Here is a 23,669-nt window from a genome sequence, read left to right as displayed (position 1 = left end):
AATCCTTTTGTTTAATCCTAAAAAGATAAAAATACATATGTGGACTTCCTTTTTCGAATTATATTAATAATTCACTCCTACAATTCTTTATCTGTTCGGATAAGAACACAGGAGAAGGACTAATTGAAAGGTATTCACATACTTATTCACCCTCTTTCTTCTTTTTGTTTAGTCCAATGAACCCCTCTTTTATTTTATTTCTTTTAAGATAATTTTTTGAAAGTGTTCAAACTAGATAGATTTTGCAATTGATAAAAGAACTGGTATCTAATTCTAAGAAGTATCATTCTTTTAGGGAATCTTCCAATTGATTGACCAATCCAAATTATATCAAATTCTATAATTATATATTCCAATTAGATTATTATATTATCTATCTAATAGGAATATTAGAAAGATAATTAGTCTATTCATAAGAGGAGATGAGATCATATGAAAAATATAACCGATTCTTTCCTTTGTTTGGGCTCCTGGCCATCCGCCGGAAGTTTCGTGTTTAATACCGATATTTTAGCAACAAATCCAATAAATCTTAGTGTAGTGTTAGGTCTACTGGTTTTTTTTGGAAAGGGAGTGTGTGCGAGTTGTTTATTTCAAAGAATAAATTGGATTTAACCAAACTGCACTTTTTAGTTTAGTTAGAATTAAGAAAATGTGCAGAATCCCGCGAATTACTTCTGAATTCATTTTCTTTTTTGAATAAATTAAGAAAAATCTTAAAGAACCATAGCATTTCGCGCTTTATTGGTAATCCACTTTGATTCTCTATTTACCAAAAATTTTGGACTATTACCATGGTTAAAAAGAGTTTGAAGTCTATACGCAGTGTAGTACTCTTTCTACCGCTATATTAATACAGAAAGGAAACGGTTTCAAAAAAATTATTCGATTTTTTTTCGATATAAAACACTCATGTCGATAAAAAAAATGGCTTGAATCCTATTTATGGCGAGAAATAAAAAACGGGTGAATTTAAACCTCCCCTTTGTACGATGCGTAATCGATGGATGACCTATGTATAAATTCAAAAGAAGTCTTTGGATTTGAATAAAAAAACAACTTTGTTGACATATATTTGTTTGGTCAAAAGAGTCCTCCGAATATTCTAGTCTTATATTGGTAATTGTTTTCACTTTGAATAGAGAAGAGAGGATAGGCTCATTACATAAAAAATTGGTAAATTTCCGATAAGTAATTGAGTGTGAGAGCCAAATGAATCGAAAGATTCATGTTTGGTTCGGGAAGAGATCATAGACATTTTGAAATGGATGGAAAGAGAGTCTACTTTCATTACGTGATTTATTAGATAATCGAAAACAGAAAATCTGGAGAACTATTCGAAACTCAGAAGAATTACAGGAAAACGCCATTGAACAGCTCGAAAAAGCCCAGGCCCGCTTAAGGAAAGTTGAAACAGAAGCAGATCTGTTTCGGGTGAATGGCTATTCTGAGATCAAACGAGAAAAATTGAATTTAATTAATTCAATTTATACGACTTTGGAACAATTAGAAAATTACAAAAACGAAGCTATTGATTTTGAACAACAAAGAGTTATTAATCAAGTTCGACAGCGGGTTTTACAACAAGCCTTACAGGGAGCTCTAGGAACTCTAAATAGTTGCTTGAACAACGAGTTACATTTACGTACTGTTAGTGCTAATATTGGCATGTTTGGGATGATGAAATAAAAAAATAACTGATTAGGCTTTCTATTATACAATAGAGTATAGGCATCATTTTTTTCTTATAAAAAATAAATTTAAGATATTTTCATGGTAACCATTCGTGCAGATGAAATTAGTAAAATTATCCGTGAACGCATTGAGCAATATAATACAGAAGTAAAAATTGTAAATACTGGTACCGTACTTCAAGTAGGCGATGGTATTGCTCGTATTTATGGTCTTGATGAAGTAATGGCGGGTGAATTGGTGGAATTTGAAGAAGGTACTATAGGCATTGCTTTGAATTTGGAATCAAAAAATGTTGGTGTTGTATTAATGGGTGATGGTTTGCTGATACAAGAGGGAAGTTCAGTAAAAGCAACAGGAAGAATTGCTCAGATACCTGTAAGTGAAGCTTATTTGAGTCGTGTTATAAATGCCCTGGCTAAACCAATTGACGGTCGAGGAGAAATTTCAGCTTCGGAATCTCGATTAATAGAATCTCCCGCTCCCGGTATTATTTCAAGACGTTCGGTATATGAGCCTCTCCAAACAGGACTTATTGCTATTGATTCGATGATCCCCATAGGACGGGGCCAGCGAGAATTAATTATTGGAGATAGACAAACAGGTAAAACAGCAGTAGCCACAGATACAATTCTCAATCAACAGGGACAAAATGTAATATGTGTTTATGTAGCTGTTGGTCAAAAAGCATCTTCTGTGGCTCAAGTGGTGACTACCTTACAAGAAAGAGGAGCAATGGAATACACTATTGTAGTAGCTGAAACAGCGGATTCTCCAGCTACATTACAATACCTCGCGCCTTATACAGGAGCAGCTCTGGCTGAATATTTTATGTACCGTGAACGTCACACTTTAATCATTTATGACGATCTCTCCAAACAAGCACAGGCTTATCGGCAAATGTCTCTTCTATTACGAAGACCACCAGGTCGCGAAGCTTATCCAGGGGATGTTTTTTATTTACATTCGCGTCTTTTGGAAAGAGCCGCTAAATTAAGTTCTCAGTTAGGCGAAGGAAGTATGACTGCTTTACCAATAGTTGAAACTCAATCGGGAGATGTTTCAGCTTATATTCCTACGAATGTAATTTCCATTACAGATGGCCAAATATTCTTATCGGCCGATCTATTCAATGCTGGAATAAGACCCGCTATTAATGTTGGTATTTCAGTTTCCAGAGTTGGATCGGCGGCTCAAATCAAAGCCATGAAACAAGTAGCTGGTAAATTAAAATTGGAATTAGCACAATTCGCAGAATTAGAAGCTTTTGCACAATTCGCTTCTGATCTAGATAAAGCTACTCAAAATCAATTAGCAAGAGGTCAACGATTGCGCGAGTTGCTTAAACAATCCCAATCAGCTCCTCTTACTGTGGAAGAACAGATAGTAACTATTTATACCGGAACGAATGGTTATCTTGATTCATTAGAAATTGGACAGGTAAGGAAATTTCTTGTTGAGTTACGTGCTTACTTAAAGACGAATAAACCTCAATTCAAAGAAATCATATCTTCTACCAAGACATTCACTGGGGAAGCAGAAGCCCTTTTAAAGGACGCTATTAAAGAACAGATGGAACTCTTTTTATTCCAGGAACAAGTAGAAAAAAATTGATGAATCATTAAATAATTTTGTAATTCAATTTTCCAATTTTTATAATTAGTATCTTTTAATATGTTTTTATTTCATTTGAATATTATATATAATGAATTCGAATCAAAATGTAATAAATCAAAAAAAATAGAAGGACAAGGTTGAAATTAGATATGCAAACAACTTGCGTCCAATAGGATTTGAACCTATACCTAAGGTTTAGAAGACCTCTGTCCTATCCATTAGACAATGGACGCTTCTATTTTATATTTGATTCTTTAACCTTTTTAACTAAACCTTATTAAAAAGATTAAAGAATCAAACAAATATAAAGAATTCTAGAAATTATAAAAATAAAATAAATCAAATATTTAGAATAAAAGAAAAAAAAAATAAAAAAGAAAAATCAATTGAATATAATTGAATATATATAACTAAAACTAAATTAAGAAATGAAAATGAAGAATTGACAAATTCTTTAAGAATTCTAGATTCATTCTCGAAGAAAAAAGATAGATTTAAATAGAATAAAATAGAAGCGGGTAGCGGGAATCGAACCCGCATCGTTAGCTTGGAAGGCTAAGGGTTATAGTCGACGTTGATTCATCATTTTGATTTAACGTCTCTAATTCAAAACTGAACGTGAAACTTTTGTTTCATTCGGCTCCTTTACGGAATGAAGAGATGGACAATAAAAAAAATTGACCCATAACATCTATGTCAGCCTTTTTGTATGAATAGGTTTCAAATATCTTGCTTTTTAGATGATCCCTCTAGAAGAGCAATATTCTAACAATCTATGTTTTTTTTCTAGTTACTTCGTTCTCTATTTCTATTTCAGAAAATCTTTAGGAAAAGAAGAAAATTTCCGTCGAGCTAAAAAAATGTCGATGTCTCTAGTAAACTAAAAGAATCGTTTAATAGCTATTTTGCTTCAATTTTTACTATGCAAAAAAATGGAAGATTTAGTTACGATTAGAAAGAAACTTTGTATATTTCTCTCCATAGATCCTTTAGTAATACTCAAAAAATTCGGATTATAGATCCAATTCCAAAAACTTATGTTTCATAATTTTAAAACTCAATTTGTCAAATTCGATTTGATTCTTCTTGTATACAAATTACAATAATGTATATTATACCGCAAATAATTCATCGAGGGGTATAAAGGAGTCCCTTTAAGTAAAAAATAAAGTTTTTGATCGGCATATGAATCAAATGGGGGATCCCTTAACTTTTGGGGGGTCCTTGAAACGAATCGCACTTTTACCACTAAACTATACCCGCTACAATATCATTATTGTATCTTTTGTTGAACAAAGCAATCAGACAAAATAAAGAAATGGGAGGCATAATATTCTAATAAGTCGAGTATTGACATGTTTCATTAGAGAATCTTCTAATGAAATTTGAAAAACGGGATAATTTTCATTTTTTTATTTTGCTGAAGGTTATATATATATACAATTTACGTTACCAGAAAAAAGAGAGGGAGTAAGAAAAGAGAACATTTTTATATTATCTTATTTTGGTTTTATCTCATAGGAATCTATCCGTATCTCTTATTTTTTTTTTAATTACAAATATTTTTACAAATATTTTTTTTTCGAATAAAATATATTCAAATAAAGAATTTTTCTTCAATATTCATGGGAATAAAAGAAAAAGAGCCCGACTAGGTACTGGCCGGGCTCATTGGCTGTATAAAAAGAAAAAAAGAAAACTAAAATATATAGAATAATAAAAAAAAGATAGATAAGATAAAAAAGAATAAAAAAAAAGCAAGTCTCTTTTTTTTTTAAGCTCCCTTTTTGTTCTTCTTGTTTATGTGATATAACATAAACAAAGTAATTCTTTTTTTTTTCAATTGGGGAGAGATGGCTGAGTGGACTATAGCGTCGGATTGCTAATCCGTTGTACAAATTCTTGTACCGAGGGTTCGAATCCCTCTCTTTCCGTTGATAATTTGGTATTTTTTTTTGAACTTGTTTTTTTTATTTACTAGTTAAAGATGTTAAAATAGAGAAAATCCTAAAAATATTTCAAAATTCCGCACAAGCAAGAAAACACAGAATCCACTTTTTTCTTATTCTATTCTTCACGTCCTGGATTACGTCCTGGATCGTTAGATAGGAATCCGAAGATGAAAAGAGAAACGAAAAAGATCACTACCGTATAAACAAAAAGTTTTAGAGTAAGCATTATGAAATCTCCAAGATAATTAAAAAACGACAAAGAAAGAGAATAGATTCTCTTATATTACAACATATTTTGTTTCTTTTAATACTAAGATACTAAGTTTCTAAAAAATGAAGTTTTTTTAGGATATGAGGAGATATATATATATGAGTTTCGAAAATGAATTGATAGTAAGAGTAGATTATTTTATTACAAATTATCAATAATTCTTTTGACCAAAAATCCTTTTTTTCTGTAATCTAGGTATTCGATTGGTGAGGGGTTCCAATCGAATAATCGGATTAGGTTTTTTCAATTCAAAAAACGTAAATGATGAGAAGGTCCCTTTTTTTCCTATATATTGAAAAATTTCAATATTGGAATCCAGAAGTCACACTGTAAGACTTATCTGATCTTATAAATTGTTAAAATGTTCGAGTTTTAGTTTTCTGAAAAATTCTGAATTTTTTTACGACATTATTCAAATTAAAAATATCATCGAAAACTTACAGCAGCTTGCCAAACAAAAGCTAAAAGAAAAAATAGTACGGGTATTACTGGCATAATATCCACAATTGGATTCAAGAAAGCGTAGGCTTCGGGCAATTTCTCCAAAAAAAAACTACTGGAATAAAGGACGGAGTGAATACAAATACAGATCCAACTAAAGATATTAAGCATAACAAACATTTTGTTCTTTAAAAAAAATAAAAGTTATTTTTGTTTTTTTTTTTTCATTCTAATTTTCAATTTTATTGCATTATATACATAATACAATAAAAAGGAAAATAAAGAGTTATGAATAAAAGTAAAAAAATGAATCAAATAAGATAAGAATCTCGAGAATCCTTCTTTTATTTGAACTTTTCCAGTTTCAAAATATTTTTTATTCTGAAATCAAAAAAATTGAAGAAATCATACTTCCTTCTATATAATATCTTAATTGAATTGTATGTAATGATCAATCAATTTAGTTTTATCCTATCTATCTATATCCATTTATAGATATAGATAGATATGTAGATACGCATATAAAATACTAGTCGCAAAATTTTTTTTTTATAGAAATTTTTGAACTGGAATTGACGAACAACCAATATCAATAATAGTCTTTATTAATGTAAAATGGAAAATGGGGCGTGGCCAAGCGGTAAGGCAACGGGTTTTGGTCCCGCTATTCGGAGGTTCGAATCCTTCCGTCCCAGAGCATATCTATTTAGGATGTATATCATATTTGAATACAGATTGTATCGCATAATTAAAAGGGACCCTCCTTTTTTTGAAAAAAAAAATTATCATTTTTCTACTTTACAAATTATAAAAATAGAATAGAGTAGAAAATATATTGCTAGAATATCAAGTTCATTTTCATTTATGTCTTTACTTTTAAAAAGGTTTTCATTATATATAAGAAAAACCGAAACGTAAAAAAAAGGATAGATTCTTATGTAGCGAATGAATCAATCACTATTCACGATTCGATAATTACATACTGGATCTAAGCTAAGGGAATGTTAGAGTAAAACTTCGTTTGAAACGATGTGGTAAAAAGCAACGTGCGGCTTGAAAGACATGATTAAATTAGGGGTGGATTTTGATATCCGCCATTTTTTCTAGTATTTTACAAACGAACATGATCTTGACTTGACATCATTTGTTCTGTTCCACTAGACCCCTTTTTTTGTTTTTGGGACAGGAAAGGGATTAATGATGTAAAATAGTACATGATGGAACTCGAATTTATTCATTTCTCGGGAGCAAGTATCTAAAATTTAATAAATTCTAAAAAGTTAATAAGTCTGTTTATTTTATAAAAATAGAAAGGATCTTATTTCAGCCAGGTTCAAAAAAAATGGTTGAAATTTGTAAAATTGCTTTTTTATCAAAAAGTTTATCCGCAGGAATTAACTTTTTTTATGATTCTTTCAGAGAAAAACAGGTATGTTGCTCCCATTTTTTTAAAAAATTGAAGATTCCCGGAGTAATGTCTAAACCCAAAGATTCAAAGAAAAGCTAAAAAATCAGGGAATTAAGGAAATACCATTTTCAAATTGTATCATCAATTCTATTATCAAAAATTTTAGAAAAAAGAAATGAATGATAAAGAAACGAAATACGGGCAAGAAAGAGGAGTAGAGACCACTCAATAAATGAAATAGCTGCTGCTTGGTTTTCTTTTTAGTTTTTTGAGAATTTTTCAAATTGAGTGTTATGGAGGTACAAATAGGAAGAGTTTTTTTTTTTCAGAAAGAAAATACGAAAGAAAAATACTTCAGTCATTGTTTAATTGATTTGATGATTTTATTGCTCTATTTTACATCATAATTTTCGAAATACATAGAATTTTTGATATTCTCGAGCCGTACGGGGATAAAAATTTCCTGTACGTTTGGAGGGGGGGTATCTATATCTATCCCAAAGAGCTGTTTATCGAATTGTTGCTAAGGGATGTTCGACCCCAAAGAGAGGGAAGATATCTTCAGAAAGTGGATCCTATAAAGAATTAAACCTATTTCAATATTCCTGTTATTCTTTCATTTCCTTGACAAGGGGCGCTTAACCTACAGGAACTGTTCAGCATATTTCAAAAAAGGCAGGTGTTTTTATAGAACTTAGCTCGAATCAACAAACGAAATTCAATTAATGAAATCAAAAAGGGGGTGTAGATTATTTGTATATAGATTTACAAAACTCCCCGCTCTCTTGTTATATTCATACTTCATTTTTTTATTTCTTGTTGTTTATATAGAATCATAGAATGCAATTTTATATAGTCAGACAATTCATGAAATTTTCATAAATCTTCAAAAAAAATGAAAAATTGTATAGAGATAAAAGAGAGAATATAGGAAAAAAAAGAGTAACTAAATATAGTAATTGGACTTTTAAATAGATTCCCCCCTATGAGGTGATTTTTTTATTTCATATTTCTTCTTATTTTATTGTTATTTCTTTTTAATATTGACTCGCTCTTTATTTTTTTCAGTTATTAATTCTAGTTATTTGATTTATATACTTTTTTTTGATAGTAAATAAATGAGATAGAATATTCAAAATGGAATATTTCTATTATTTGATTTTTCATCCAATGACTATACATTTTTTTTTATGGAAATACAGGAAAAAACTCTATGGAAAAATGGTGGTTCAATTCTAAGTTACTTAATAGGAAGTTCGAATACAGGTGTGAATTAAGTAAATCAATGGAGAGTCTTGGTCCTATTGAGAATACCAGTCTAAGCGAAGAACCCAAAATTTTAACTGATATAGATAAAAAAATTCAGAGGTGGGATGATCGTGATAATTCTAGTTATAATTCTTTTGATTATTTAGTAGGTGTCGATAACATACAGGATTTCCTATCTGATAAAACTTTTTTAGTTAGGGATAATAAGAAGAACAGTTATTCCATATATTTAGATATTGAAAATAAAACTTTGGAGATTAACAACAATCATTCTTTTCTAAGGGTTTTTTCTAGCTATCTGAATACTGTTATTAAGAGTGATTACGATCATTCCATGTATGATACTCCTTTTAGTTGGAACAATTATATTAATAGTTGCATTGATAGTTATTTTCATTCTCAAATCTGTGTTGATAGTTGCATTTTTGGTAATATAGTCGAATATAATGACAGTTATTTTTATAGTTACTTTTTAGGTAAGGTCAGAAATTGTAGTGAAAGTGAGAATTCTAGTTTTAGTTTAATAACTAGTACGAATGATACAAATGATAGTGATTCCACTCTAGTAGAAAATTATATGAATCTCCATGAAAGTGAACAATTGACGCATTTGTGGATTGAATGCGAAAATTGTTATGAATTAAATTATAAAAAATTTTGGAAATCAAAAAGGAATATTTGTGAATACTGTGGATATCATTTGAAAATGGACAGTTCAGATAGAATCGAATTTTCGATTGATTCGGGTACTTGGAATCCTATGGATGAAGACATGGTTTCTCTGGATCTCATTGAATTTCATTCAGAAGAAGAACCTTATAAAGATCGTATTGATTCTTATCAAAGAAAAACAGGATTAACTGAGGCTGTTCAAACAGGGACAGGTCAAGTAAATGGTATTCCTGTAGCAATTGGTATTATGGATTTTAAGTTTATGGGAGGTAGCATGGGATCCGTAGTAGGTGAGAAAATCACCCGTTTGGTAGAATATGCTACTAATCAACTTTTACCTCTTATTCTCGTATGTTCGTCCGGAGGAGCGCGTATGCAAGAAGGAAGTTTGAGCTTGATGCAAATGGCTAAAATTTCTTCTGCTTTATATTATTATCAAACAATTCAAAAATTATTCTATGTATCGATACTTACATCTCCTACTACGGGTGGGGTGACAGCTAGTTTTGGCATGTTGGGGGATATCATTATTGGCGAACCAAACGCTTATATTGCATTTGCTGGTAAAAGAGTAATTGAACAAACATTGAATAAGACAGTGCCCGAAGATTCACAAGTAGCTGAATCTTTATTCAATAAGGGTTTAATTGATTCAATCGTACCGCGTAATCTTTTAAAGGGAGTTGTAACTGAGTTATTGCAATTCCATAATTTCTTTTCTTTGACTAAAAAGGAAAGAAATTATGGAATTGAAATACAAAATCAAAACATACAGGATCAAAGTAATAAAATAAAAGAATAATAAAAAAATACTAAGAATCATAAAAGGGTATATTCTGATATATATCGGCTTAGCTATAATCACTAGAATTCCTATATACTAAGTATAAAGATATAGGAATTCTAGTGATTATAGACTGTCTTTTTTAATAAAAATAAGAATAAAAATCGACAAAAATAAAAATAGATATAGTACAAATAGTAAATCGAGGTACCCTTATTTATGATAAACTTTCCTTCCATTTTTGTTCCTTTAGTGGGTCTAGTATTTCCGGCAATTGCAATGGCTTCTTTATTTCTTTATGTTCAAAAAAACAAGATTTTTTAGATACGGCGGTAAGTAGGGAAAAATATTATAGATCTTTTTTTTAGAGCTGGAAGCAATTGGATGAATTCCCCCTAAAGGTTTACATTTCAGTAGCGCCAGTTGATGAAAATTACTTTAGAAACAAGTAAAATTCTGGGGTTTTTTATTCCACAATTATTATTCTTAAAAAGAAAAAGAGGGGGTAATGAATATTTTAAAAAAAAGATCAAAAGAAGTACTGATCTATTCTATAACAGAGTCTCGAAAAATAAGCAATATCTTTTCAGCCTTTATCATTTTTTTAGGTTCATTGGGGTTATTGTTGGTTGCAATTTCCAGTTATCTCGGTATGGGTCTTTTCCTTTTTTCTCAGGAAATTAGTAATTTTCCATTTATTCCACAAGGGGCCGCGATGGCTTTTTATGGAATTGGGGGTCTCTTTATTAGTTTTTATTTGTGGTGGATTATTTTGTGGGATATTGGCGGTGGTTTTGATATCTTCGATAAAAAAAATAAAGAAGAAGTATGTTTTCTTCGTTGGGGATTTCCTGGAAAAAATCGTCGTATTATTCTCAAAATACCTATGAACGAGATTAAATCTATCAGAATAATAACAGGAGTTCAAGAACGAAGTATTTTGACTCGTACTCTTACTTATGAGAGTCTCGTTTATATGGAAACAATAGAACAGGGGTTTATTCCCTTGACTCGTATTGAAGATAATTTGACTCCACTAGAAATTGCAAATAGAGCTGGCGAATTATCTTTTTTTTTAGGTGTACCGCTTCTTTATTGATGAAAATTGGACTTAACTAGAAATAAAATTGCACAAAAAGTTTCAGAATTGTCCTATTTATTTAGTGTACCGATTGAAATATTTTGAAAAAAAACTGTTTTTTGCAAAATATTTCAATTTTTATTTTTATAGATGGGACATTTTTTGATTTCGAAATTTGAATATTATAGTCATAACTCGAAGTGCTCCTTGGTGTATTTCTAAAAAGAATCCTTTTTTCTTCGAATCTTAGCAATTAATATCCTTTCGAAACAATATTTTTTTCTTCATTGGATTGGAATTGACTGTGAATTCTTTCGATTTCTTATTCGATTTATGTATTCTTTTTTCTCAATTAAAGAAGGCAAAGGCTAACTTCCGAAGTTTAAGTAAAAAAAAATGATAAAATACAATCTAAATTTATCTAGAAGCTCTATAACTTGTAATGAAGCTTATACTTGATAGAAAAGTTATTATCATATAGAGTTGACGAAAGAGATGAAGTTAAGTTCATTAAAGACGAAAAATGAAAAAAAAAAAAAGCATTCCCCTTCTATATCTTACATCTATAGTCTTTTTGCCCTGGTGTATCTCTTTCACATTTAAGAAAAGTCTGGAATCTTGGTTTATTAATTGGTGGAATACTAGTCAATCCGAAATTTTCTTGAATGATATTAAAGAAAAGAGTATTCTAAACAAATTCATAGAATTAGAGGAACTGTTTTTCTTAGATGACATGTTAAAGGAATGTCCGAAAACATATATACAAAACCTTCGTACTGGAATTTATAAAGAAACAATCCAATTAATCAAAACACACAATGAAGATCGTATGAATACGATTTTGCACTTCTCCACAAATATAATTTGTTTCTTTATTCTAAGCGGTTATTCTATTCTTGGTAATCAAGAACTTGTTCTTATTAACTCTTTGGTTCGAGAATTTATATATAATTTAAGTGACACAATAAAAGCTTTTTCTATTCTTTTATTAACTGATTTATGTATAGGATTCCATTCAACCCATGGGTGGGAACTACTTTTTGGCTTCGTTTATAAAGATTTTGGATTTGCTCAAAATGATCAAATTATATCCGGTCTTGTGTCCACTTTTCCAGTCATTTTAGATACAATTTTAAAATATTGGATTTTCCGTTATTTAAATCGCATATCTCCATCACTTGTAGTGATTTATCATTCAATGAATGATTGACAGAAAAACCGATTTACTTCAATGAATTTCAAGTTTTTATCTAAAAAAGATAATTTTTCATTTTCCCCTCTTTAAAAAAAAGTTAAATAAAAAAGGGGTTCCCACCTTGGATAGGGAACTATGCGAGTGACCTACCTAATCTTATTGTAGAAATTTTCAGGATCAATGATTAGACCATGCAAACTAGAAATGCTTTTTCTTGTATAAAGGAAGGGATTACCCGATCCATTTCTATATCGGTCATGATATATATAATAATTCGAGCACCCTTTTCAAATGCATATCCAATTTTTGCACAGCAGGGTTATGAAAATCCCCGAGAAGCAACCGGTCGTATTGTCTGTGCCAATTGCCATTTAGCTAATAAGCCCGTGGATATTGAGGTTCCACAAGCGGTACTTCCTGATACTGTATTTGAAGCAGTTGTTCGAATTCCTTATGATATGCAAGTGAAACAAGTTCTAGCTAATGGTAAAAAGGGAACTTTGAATGTGGGGGCTGTTCTTATTTTACCGGAAGGTTTTGAATTGGCACCCCCCGATCGTATTTCGCCTGAGATTAAAGAGAAGATAGGCAATCTGTCTTTTCAAAACTATCGCCCTACAAAAAAAAATATTCTTGTAGTAGGCCCTGTTCCTGGTCAGAAATATAATGAAATCACGTTTCCTATTCTTTCCCCGGATCCCGCTAGTAAAAGAGATATTCATTTCTTAAAATATCCTATATATGTAGGCGGGAACAGGGGAAGGGGCCAGATTTATCTTGACGGGAGCAAGAGTAATAATAATGTTTATAATGCTACAGCAGCAGGTATAGTCAAAAAAATCATACGAAAAGAAAAAGGGGGATACGAAATCACTATAGTAGATGCATTAGATGAGCGTGAAGTGATTGATATTATACCTCCAGGACCAGAACTTCTTGTTTCAGAAGGTGAATCTATCAAACTTGATCAGCCATTAACAAGTAATCCTAATGTCGGTGGATTTGGTCAGGGGGATGCGGAAATAGTACTTCAAGATCCATTACGTGTTCAAGGTCTCTTGTTCTTCTTGGCATCTATTATTTTAGCACAAATCTTTTTAGTTCTTAAGAAGAAACAATTTGAGAAGGTTCAATTGTTCGAAATGAATTTTTAGTTCCGCGTATTTATCAACATATTAAACTCGTAAAAATAACTCAATTTTTTTGATAATTTTTGTAATTATATTCTGTATAATATCTGTATAATAGAAAATATATATATATATTCAAATATCGAAAAGTTACTCTAAGGGGGATTCTTTGTTTTTTCTTTTTTTTTTTTTTCTTTGTCCTTTCCTAGAGTCCGATTCCTATTCCTTCTTGTTTGTGTTGAAATAGAAATATTCTAAAAATATCAATAAAATACTATTTTTGAATCCCTTCCTGAAAAATCCTATATCTTAGTTTCTCTTTTTTCCAACTTAGAATCTTTCTGCCAGATAATCTTTTATGGTATATAAATAATATGTAAAATAATATGTAGTGAACAAATAAAAAAAAAAGAATGAAATGGAATTTTTTGAAACATCGGAAGAAGTAGTCATTTATATGAAAAAAAATTAGAATTCTTAAGAACTCAAGGGGGATCCACTTGCATTCGTCAAAGAAAGAGTGGATCCCTGTTCAGTTCTTACACTTTCATTTCAAAAACCCAAATAGAATACGATTACTACAGAGATGAGCCCAATCCGGAATATGAACCATAAAAGAAAATACCAATTAAACCGATCACAGTAATACCAGTTACAGTACCTATTATCCAAAGAGGAATTCTTCCAGTAGTATCGGCCATTTATCCCACTTTCCTCCACATTTAATCACGTAGTCAGTCATGCTAAAGACATTAACAAACAGTCATAGATAATTATGAAATGATATCCTTCCGAATGGGATAAAAGAATTCTTAATATATATATTATTGACTATTCCTATTTCTTCTATTAATTCTAATTAATTGAAGAAATAATTTGAAAATAAAACAGCAAGTACAAAAATAAGTAATAACCCCCAGTAGAGACTGGTACGATTCAATTCAACATTTTGTTCATTTGGGTTTGATTGTGTCATAGCTCTATAATTCAAATTAAGTTTATCGTTGGATGAATTGCATTGCTGATATTGATCCCAAAAAAGAAACAGTGGGTACCGCTAGTCCGTGAACAGCTAGCCATCGTACTGTAAAAATTGGATAGGTCCTATCTATAGTCATTGGAGCCTCCTAAAAAGATCTACTAAATTCATCAAGTTGTTCCAAAGGATCAAAACGGCCAGTTATTAATGGAATTCCTTGTCGGTTCTCTGTAAAATACTCGTTTGGGCGGGGACTTCCAAATACATCGTAAGCTAGACCTGTACTGACAAATAACCAACCTGCAATGAATAGGGAGGGTATAGTAATGCTATGAATAATCCAGTATCGGATACTGGTAATAATATCAGCAAAAGAACGTTCTCCTGTGCTTCCAGACATCTTGAACTCCACATATTCTTGTACAGTCAAAAGGGGGGGATCGAGTCCATAAAAGACGAGATCAGTAAGGCGAAATTTACTGAAATAGAATCCTTGTTAGATCGTCCATTTTGTACCAACGGTGTCTTTTGAGTATACCGAATCAGTATAGCTATCCTTCTTCTAACAGAGCAATGAAATTTCACAATCAGTGTAAAATTTTAGTACTAGATTTTTTTCTTCTTTTTTCATTGATTGTCTCTATGTAGTCAAAAATCCGATAGAAAATTTTGCAAAGTTTGGGTATATAAAAATTTTTTTTATATTAAATTTTTAGAGTAATAGTATAAAAGGAAGGTTCTTAACATTTCAAATTATTAGTTTTGGATTAGAAACTAAAGATCCATTAAAATCGGAATATGAGAAAAGGGTTTCTAATAATTAATAAAGTAGATAATTCATAAAGTAGATTTTCTATTTTAATAATTCAATTATTGCCAAATCAATAAATATATTTTTTGTGGTTGTTGAAGATCTTTTTTTCTATTTTCTTCTACATTAATTCAAAGTGAAATAAAATGAAATAACAGAGTTATTATTCTTTGTTTGAATATTCATAATTTTTCTTTTCTTTTTCCAATATAAACAGAATTCTATTGGATATCTATAGAATAATACTAAATATTTTCATTAGATCAGTTTACTTAATTCCTGAGTTGATTAAGAAGTATGTTGATTTGAAATCACAGGATGGGTAGATGTAACAGATGAGGAATTTATTTCTAAATTATGTTACTCTATTTCTTTTTTTTTTTTTCGTCTCTAATAATTGAATTTATTGAGGAATTGCCAATTTTGAATTGTATCTTTCAAGTAGGATTTTTTATCTTCTTTTTTCTCTCAAAAATGGAAATTTAGGGAAGTGCTTTATAAACATATGTATAAAAAGAACGAACATATTTCATTTAGTTTCTATATGCCCACTATCACTAGTTATTTCGGTTTTTTACTATCGGTTTTAATTATAACCTCGTCTCTATTTATTGGTCTTAGTAAAATACGACTTATTTGATTTGTAATTTTGAGAGGAATAGTAAATTTTGGTATAAGACATTCTAGAATTCCTTACTATGTCAATTTACAATTCTCGATCGTTGAGATTTATGATCAATACAGATTTATGTTTAAGGCTAGATATTATATTACCTTTCTTTTTACTTTTCGAACAAATAAAAATGATTGAAGTTTTTCTATTTGGAATCGTGTTAGGTTTAATTCCTATTACTTTGGCTGGATTATTTGTAACTGCATATTTACAATACCGACGAGGTGATCAGTTGGATCTTTGATTCATTAATGTCTCTTTTTTTGTGATTCCCTATTTATTTAGTTTAATCCTAATCGACAAGGATAAAATTCAGACTTTCTTTTGAATGTTCAATTATTTCAGTGTAATTATCAGGCGAATAATACTAGAATCACGCTCTGTAGGATTTGAACCTACGACATCGGGTTTTGGAGACCCGCGTTCTGCCGAACTGAACTAAGAGCGTTTTGTTTTCATAAAATTATATGATCCAAATCCATTTTGCATATAGATATTCAGTATGTATGTTCAATTGGAATTCGTCTTCACAGGTTCCCGGTTTATTGCTCATCTCATAGAATATGGAATATTATAGAATACGGAATATCATAGAATAAGTAATTGTTAGGGATAGGGATGACAGGATTTGAACCCGTGACATTTTGTACCCAAAACAAACGCGCTACCAAGCTGCGCTACATCCCTTTTCCATTTGTTTATAGTGTTATTGTAAAGAATCTTTGTCTTGTTTTCCACATTTTTCTCTGTTGATATATATCAACAGAGAAAAAATACTTAAATAATAAAAAGAAAGGAGGATTTGAAATGCGAGATCTAAAAACATATCTTTCCGTGGCACCAGTAGTAAGTACTTTATGGTTCGGGGCTTTGGCGGGTCTATTGATAGAGATCAATCGTTTTTTTCCAGATGCATTGATATTCCCCTTTTTTTAATTTTAGTTATTGACACGGGAAGGGGTGAAGAAGATGAAAGGTCCAATTATATATTAAATATGTGTAATTAACCTACTCTTCTTTTTTTTTTTTTTAGGAAAGATAAAGACGAAAGATTAAATTGGCCTCATTGAAATTCGGAGTGACACTCGGGATCGGGATCTGGTCCAGGCTTCAATGGAATTGAATTATTAATTCAATTCCTATGAAAAAGAAAGTGAAAGCAGAAATCCATAGGTTGGGGCAACAATATCATAAAAAATACTTTAAAAAAACGAAAATACTGGCAATTTGAAACGAAATATAGTTACAGATCCTTGTATTCTTTTTGTACTAGATTCAATTAAATTGGAACGAAATCTTTCATAATTTTTCGAATTCTTCTTTTTTATCTTATCTTAGTTGTTTTCATCTTTTTCTTAGATTCTTAGATTCGAATCCGAAAAGAGTTATAAGTGAATTAAAAACCCAAAGGAGGGTCATGTCCAAGGGTAAAGATATCCGAGTAAGTGTTCTTTTGGAAGGTACTGGTTGTGATAAAAAGAGTCTAAATAAGGAATAAAGCGGTATTTCTAGATAGATTACTAACAAGAATCGACACAATACGCCTAGTCGATTGGAATTGAGAAAATGATGTCCCCGTCGTTATATAACAACATATGCTAAAGAAGAAAAAAAATACAAATCCTTTATTATAATTATATTTATTTAAATCAATGTTATTTTTGGAATAGGAATAAATAAACTATGGAAAAACCTAAGCGACTCTTTATTAAATCCAAGCGATCTTTTCGTAGACGTTTGCCCCCGATTCAATCGGGGGACCGAATTGATTATAAAAACATGGGTTTAATTTGTCGATTTATTAGTGAACAAGGAAAAATATTATCTAGACGTGTAAATAGATTGACCTTAAAACAACAACGATTAATTACTGTTGCTATAAAACAAGCTCGTATTTTATCTTCGTTACCTTTTCTTAATAACGAAAAACAATTTGAAAAAAGCGAGTCGACTGCTAAAATTACTCCTTTAAGAAAAAAAAATAGAAATTAAAAATTCGAAATCCAATTTGAATTTAGATTCGAATTAAACATGGATTGATGTTTTGTTCAAAATTAGGATAATTCCATTTGATTTTTTTGTTGGAATAAAAAAGATAATAGGTAACGAAGAATAATTTTTTAAGCATGGTTGTTTATTTTGATAGCTTTATCGTATGATAAAGCTATCAAAATAAACAAATTTCTAGTCTATACCTTCCTGCAGTAAATAAGGGGTTTTAAGTTTTTATGATATTATCGGCAATCATAAAAAGACAATTCTCTTTTAATATAGCAATTTGTGCAACTATTTTACGATTAAGAAGCAATTGCTTGGTGTATAGACTATTCATTAAATTATTATAAATATAAGATACTTTTTGATTCTCGCGAATTACTGCATTTATTCGACTAATCCATAAACCACGAAAATCTCTTTTTTTCCTATCTCTATCCCGATGAGCCGAAACTAAAGCTTTCAATTTCTGTTGAGTAATAGTTCGGGTAAGTCTTGAATGAGCTCCGCGAAAACTTGATACGAATAAACGAATTTTTGTCCTCCGTTTGTGAGCTATATATCCTCGTTTAATTCTGGTCATTTAATAAATGATATTTTCAGGAATAACTTTTTCATTTTTCAGTTATTCTTTTTTTCTTCCTAGTCTATTAATAACAAAAATGGATTCTTCCGATGTATAAAAAAAAATTCCAACGGCTCTTGCTACTATAACCGCCCCAACCACGATTTTTTATATTAAACATTTAACCTCAAAATCAGAAATTGTATAGATACTAGATATCAAATAAAATAAAAATAGTAAATGAAATAGGACACATATTTTTATAATGAATTGGTGGGTTCCTTCGTTTCTATGATTTTTTTTAGAAATGACCAGGTCCTCTCTATACACCGGAGCCTTTTTATTTTCATTTTTGATTCATTTAATGAATGTTATTGTTAACTTGTACAGTTCACACTCTGTGGCTCTACCCATGCAATATTGAGTAAGTAGGTTTTTTCACAACCAAATCTAATTCTATAGTAACGGTATTTAATTATGAAAATTTGCTGGGTAGCTGACCCTCTTATTCCATTCTTACAAAATCCATCAAAATACATTCATTAAGGACATACTTTATTTTTAATTGAAATAGTATTTTCTCCGCTTAACGGGTAACTTTTTTTTGTTACCGATGGGAAAGTCCTTCTCATATGAAATTGCAAATGTGTATTATTGGTTTTGCACCAATCGAAACCATAAATTTTATACAAGATAGAAGAATGTAAAGAATTATATAATTATATAGAAAAGAATTATATATTAAGTTAAGATAGTGTGAATGTAGTTTTTGCATTCACACTATCTTAACTGATTACCAATACTGAAAAATTTTAATTTGTTTTTTCTTAGTATTTAAGCTGAACGAGTCGCACATACACCCTGGTACACGTTCCTCGACGTTGAGGGCATCCCCGAAGAGCTGGGGATTTTGTGACGTTTCGGATTGGCTGTCTTGTGTTTCTAATAAGTTGTTTCATAGTTGGCATGGTAAGTCGTACTATATATATCTATATTTTTGTATAATGAGCAGGTTTAGATCTATCCTAACCGTGAATTACTTATATTCTATATTCCTTATTTATAGCCTATATTAATTATATATACTATATTAATAGATTAACTCTTAGAGATTTTATTTTAAAATGTAAAGTAAGATAGAGTAAAAAATTAAATTTCCAATCTTGTATTTAATTAGAATAACCTTTGCCACCAATTTTTTATTCAACTGCTACAAGATCTACAATTCCATGAGCTTGGGCTTCTGCTGCTGACATAAAAACATCCCTTTCCATGTCTTCCGATATAACCCATAAAGGTTTGCCCGTTCTTTGTACATAAACCCTTGTGATAGTTTCACGCATTTTCAGTAGCTCTTCCGCTTCCAGGACAAATTCTCCCGCTTGTGCCTCATAAAAAGAACTAGCAGGTTGGTGGATCATTACCCTGATTATATCACTTAAGTAGTATTTCCCTTATCTTGATAAATCTTTTTAGAATTCTTTTTACTATATTGGTAGATTGCTAAAGATTGTCTTTATTCCCAAAATAAAGGTAACAGAAAAGGGACAAAGACAAATAAGATAAAGGGCAAAAAGTATATTCAATAACCGTACAAGCATTTTCTGCGTATTGATGCATACGGCTTTTGTACTTATGCAATTCATTTTTTCCTCTATGGATAGAGTAGAGTATTTTCTTCGATGAATTTTGTTTCTACATTTACAAATTTCTTTTTTTCTATCAAAGAAAAAAGAAGTACAAAATCTACTAGGTCTTTTGGATCCGGATCCTTAAATAATAAACAATAGAATAACCAACTTTCTTTTTGAATCTATTTTTAAATACTACGATGGTTCCGTTGTTTTTTATATCATTTTGGTATTCAACAATCCAAAAGTTTCTTTTTTTTTTCATATATTAAGTTTTCTTCTGATTCAAATAAAAATTGTTACAAGCTTTCTGGTATGAAAAAAAACAAAAAAGTATGCGACACTACTAAAATGAAACTAGGTTTCTTATAGATCAGATAAAATGGAAAATACCCTCTTTTTCATACTACTCTTTCTATATATAATTAAATGATTCAAAAAAATTGCATATGGAATTCAAAATACCATGCTATTATTACTTTGGTTTTTATGGCGAAGGTATAGTATATATAGATAGATATCTATTCTATATATTCTCAAAGAAAAGAATCATTGGCGCCAAGCGTGAGGAAATGCAAGACGTTTGGTAATTGTGCCTCCTGCCAAAAGAAAGGATCCCATTGAAGCAGCTAATCCCAGACATACTGTCTGTACATCTGGTTGTACAAATTGCATAGTATCATAAATAGCTATTCCAGGTATTACCCACCCCCCCGGAGAGTTTATAAACAGAGACAATTCTTTATTCTCTTTCTCTATGCTCAGATATATCATAATACTAATAAGTTGATTCGATATTTCACTATCAACATCTTGACCTAAAAAAAGTAATCTTTCTCGATAAAGTCGATTGATTAGGATTCCATTTTTTCCTTAAAAGCCGTACATGCACCTTTTGATGCATACAGTTCATCAAAAATTATATAAGCAAAAAAGGAATCAATGTGTCGATTTTAATCTTTCTCTTTTTCTAATGGATTTCTTCGAACTAAAAAAAAAGAAGAATATACTTAATTTAGTGAACTATCTTCTCATTGATGTATTGCTTTCATCGAGATCGAAGCCGAATCACAATGTAATTTTCTTGTTTCTGAATGGACTTTTTCAATTCTTTTAGGTTTCTTTTCTACTCTGAGTAAAGATCTGCCCGATTTGGATTTGCACATATAGAACAAATAGTCCAAAACTATGTATTTTTGTTAGAACTTCTTCCTTTTCTGAATTTATTAATGTTTTTTGTAAAATACAATATATAGATATGATAGAAGTAGTGATCGTAGAAATATTACCAATTGGTTTTTTCTACACAGAGCCTGGGTACTTGATTTTATTGGTCCAATTAAGCCAACCATAAATTATTCATAATTTCGAGTAATAATCTGGAAATTTTATCTAAAAATGAAAAAATCGATAGAATAGTACTTCATTACACTTCACGCTCCCCATTTTTTTATCTTTATGATTTCATCATTCTCTTTTGGGGGTGAAAGCGGGGATATCTCGATCGGGGGAGAAAACGGGTAAATCCCATATAACCTACTATATCTGACAAGTCGCACTATATATCAACCCAAGATGCATCTTTATCCCCGGGGGTTCGAAAGGGTACTCTTGGAACACCAATGGGCATAAAATGGACAAATAATAAAGTCATATATCTCACTTTAGTGTGGAAACGTAAGAATTAGCTTATCGTGTTAAAAAAGATTTACTTGATTTTATATTAATATTGCTTTTTTTTATAAAAAAGAAGACTAAATAAAGTCGAGTTGTTATAAATGGGTCATTGGGGTGATAAGCGAATATGTCTGCATTTACTTATTTAAATAGTCATAGAGAAAGTTGTCAACCCCTTTCGTCTCCCCACCATTGCGTATTGTTACTTATCCGGTATAGAATAAATCTGTTTCTTTGATTTCGACAAATATGATTGTTCCATTTTCCAAGAGAATCTACTGAAAGGCTATATTCATTTTTTTCCAGTGCAATAAAGTTACATAGTGTCTATTTTTTGTTGAAGGGGTATTTTTTCATGGGTTTACCTTGGTATCGTGTTCATCACTGTTGTTTTAAATGATCCGGGCCGTTTGCTTTCTGTTCATATAATGCACACAGCTCTAGTTGCTGGTTGGGCCGGTTCGATGGCTCTATATGAATTAGCAGTTTTTGATCCCTCTGATCCTGTTCTTGATCCAATGTGGAGACAGGGTATGTTCGTTATACCTTTCATGACTCGTTTAGGAATAACTAATTCGTGGGGCGGTTGGAATATCACAGGAGGGGCTATAACGAATCCGGGTATTTGGAGTTACGAAGGTGTGGCCGGAGCACATATAGTGTTTTCAGGCTTGTGCTTTTTAGCGGCTATTTGGCATTGGGTTTATTGGGATCTAGAAATCTTTTGTGATGAACGTACTGGAAAACCTTCTTTGGATTTGCCAAAAATTTTTGGAATTCATTTATTTCTTGCAGGGGTGGCTTGTTTTGGTTTTGGCGCATTTCATGTAACAGGATTGTATGGTCCCGGAATATGGGTGTCTGATCCTTATGGACTAACTGGAAGGATACAATCCGTAAATCCCGCGTGGGGTGTGGAAGGTTTTGATCCTTTTGTTCCGGGGGGGATAGCTTCTCATCATATTGCGGCAGGAACGTTGGGCATATTAGCGGGTCTTTTCCATCTTAGTGTGCGTCCACCCCAACGTCTGTATAAAGGATTACGTATGGGAAATATTGAAACTGTCCTTTCTAGCAGTATTGCTGCTGTCTTTTTTGCAGCTTTTGTCGTTGCTGGAACTATGTGGTATGGTTCAGCAACAACCCCCATTGAATTATTTGGTCCTACTCGGTATCAATGGGATCAGGGATACTTCCAGCAAGAAATATATCGAAGAGTTGGTGCTGGGCTAGCCGAAAATCAAAATTTATCAGAAGCTTGGTCTAAAATTCCTGAAAAATTAGCTTTTTATGATTACATCGGAAATAATCCAGCAAAAGGGGGGTTATTTAGAGCTGGTTCAATGGACAATGGAGATGGAATAGCCGTCGGTTGGTTAGGACATCCCATTTTTCGAGATAAAGAAGGACATGAGCTTTTTGTACGTCGTATGCCTACTTTTTTTGAAACATTTCCAGTTGTTTTAGTAGATGGGGACGGAATTGTTAGAGCCGATGTTCCTTTTCGAAGAGCAGAATCGAAATATAGTGTCGAACAAGTAGGTGTAACTGTTGAGTTCTATGGTGGTGAGCTTAATGGAGTAAGTTATAGTGATCCCGCTACTGTGAAAAAATATGCTAGACGTGCTCAATTGGGGGAAATTTTTGAATTAGATCGTGCTACTTTGAAATCAGATGGTGTTTTTCGTAGCAGTCCAAGGGGTTGGTTTACTTTTGGGCATGCTTCATTTGCTCTGCTATTCTTTTTCGGGCACATTTGGCATGGTTCTAGAACTTTGTTCAGAGATGTTTTTGCTGGTATCGACCCAGATTTAGATGCTCAAGTA

The 23,669-nt window shown here is 31.3% G+C and overlaps 3 non-coding genes across 3 annotated transcripts; all 3 read right to left on the bottom strand.

Annotated features, from left to right (window-relative positions):
- Positions 1-3,470: 3,470 nt before the first annotated feature.
- TRNAR-UCU (transfer RNA arginine (anticodon UCU)) lies at positions 3,471-3,542 on the bottom strand. Its single transcript has one exon. It is a non-coding gene; the product is annotated as a tRNA-Arg (tRNA).
- A 12,807-nt stretch (positions 3,543-16,349) lies between these two features.
- Positions 16,350-16,423, bottom strand: TRNAW-CCA (transfer RNA tryptophan (anticodon CCA)). The gene has a single exon. It is a non-coding gene; the product is annotated as a tRNA-Trp (tRNA).
- Positions 16,424-16,588: 165 nt separating this feature from the next.
- On the bottom strand, positions 16,589-16,662 carry TRNAP-UGG (transfer RNA proline (anticodon UGG)). Its single transcript has one exon. It is a non-coding gene; the product is annotated as a tRNA-Pro (tRNA).
- Between the last annotated feature and the right edge of the window lie 7,007 nt (positions 16,663-23,669).

Source organism: Vigna unguiculata, unplaced genomic scaffold (genome assembly GCF_037176805.1).
Source record: "Vigna unguiculata cultivar grain cowpea cultivar isolate G323 ecotype 2 unplaced genomic scaffold, ASM3717680v1 ptg000353l, whole genome shotgun sequence".
NCBI lineage: Eukaryota > Viridiplantae > Streptophyta > Magnoliopsida > Fabales > Fabaceae > Vigna > Vigna unguiculata.
Note: the sequence above shows the minus strand (reverse complement) of the source record. Positions and strands in the feature narration are given on the sequence as shown.